This window comes from Canis lupus, chromosome 6 (assembly GCF_003254725.2).
Source record: "Canis lupus dingo isolate Sandy chromosome 6, ASM325472v2, whole genome shotgun sequence".
Taxonomy (NCBI): Eukaryota; Metazoa; Chordata; class Mammalia; order Carnivora; family Canidae; genus Canis; species Canis lupus.
In genome coordinates this window covers 54504159-54505468 of record NC_064248.1, presented here as the reverse complement: position 1 = coordinate 54505468, position 1310 = coordinate 54504159, and the positions used below count along the sequence as shown (strand labels likewise).

At 53.5% G+C, this 1310-nt stretch overlaps 1 non-coding gene across 1 annotated transcript; it reads right to left on the bottom strand.

Moving 5' to 3' along the window:
* Positions 1–544: 544 nt before the first annotated feature.
* On the bottom strand, positions 545–652 carry LOC112641152 (U6 spliceosomal RNA). The gene has a single exon (XR_003124538.1). It is a non-coding gene; the product is annotated as a U6 spliceosomal RNA (small nuclear RNA).
* Between the last annotated feature and the right edge of the window lie 658 nt (positions 653–1310).

Below are 1310 nucleotides of genomic sequence, written 5' to 3'. Positions count from 1 at the left end.
TCATTTTTATTTTTTTAAGAATATATTTATTTATTCATGAGAGACACAGAGAGAGAAAGAGGCAGAGACACAGCAGAGGGAGAAGCAGGCTCCACGCGGGGAGTCCGACGTGGGACTTGATCCTGGGTCTCCAGGATCACGCCCTGGGTTGAAGGCGGCGGTGCTAAACCACTGAGCCACCCGGGCTGCCCCTTTTTAGTCATTTTTTAAAAATGAAGACTATTTTTCTTTAAGAGCAGTTTTAGGTTCACAGCAAAATTGAGCAGAGGGTACAGAAATTTCCCCGGTACCCCGGGCCCCCCACAAAGGCATAGTACTCCCTACCCCCGTCATCAGTCCCCCACGAGGGTGCTACCTTTCTGACAACAGGTGGAGCTCCACTGACACACCATTAGCAGCCAAAGTCCGGAGTTGATGGTACGGTCCACTCCCGGTGCTGTACATCCTCCGGGTTTGGACGACGGTGTGAGGACACCCATCCAGTATCCCGGTTTCGTGAAGGGTATTTCATTCCCTTAATATCCTCTGTGTTCAATCTGGTCACAAAAATAGGAACTGCTTCATGAGTTTGCATGTCATCCTTTGCCCCGGGGCCATGCCAATCTCCTCTGGCTGGTGATAGCTTCACTATATGTGCTGCCGAGGAGAGCACTGAACGTCTCACCAAGCAAAATCCAGAAGGTTCTCCCTGGTGGAGATTCAGCCTCAGTGGCGAGAGGGCTGCACGATGGCTCGGGTCAGCTTTGCGTCGCCCTGACCGTGATCACCACCACTTTGCCACCACTTTGCCCTGGTGGGGAAACCAATCTCCACCCTCTACGTGAATCTGTAGAGGACTACGGTCTCTGGCAGCATTTGATATTGCATGGATTTGCCACTCTTATCATACGGAGGGCAGGGGCAGTGCTTTCTAACAAATGTTGTGTTGAACTGAATAAATTCGAATCCAGGGGGAGATATCACTGTTCTTTAGAGGAGGATCTCTGTTGGTGGGGCTGGTGTGTCCCTACTGCTTATGTCAGTGCCATGAATCTGTCTAGCAGGGCCGGGAGCAGGAGTTTCGGGCTCTCTGTGACCATATCCTGCCAGGACACCCTCCCGTCCCTCTCCTCTGGACGGAGTGGACGGTCCCACTCTGGCCGTGTGGAGGCCCGGGGTGTTCCCTCCGTCTGTGTCCCGTCTAGATCCGGGTGCACTGCAGGTGTCCAGTGAATTTCTACAGACGAATGAATAAATCACGGGGTGCTGGCCCCGGGGTTGGGAGGGCCTTGGCCCTGCAGCCCTGGACGTAGGTAGACCTTGGGGGTCCA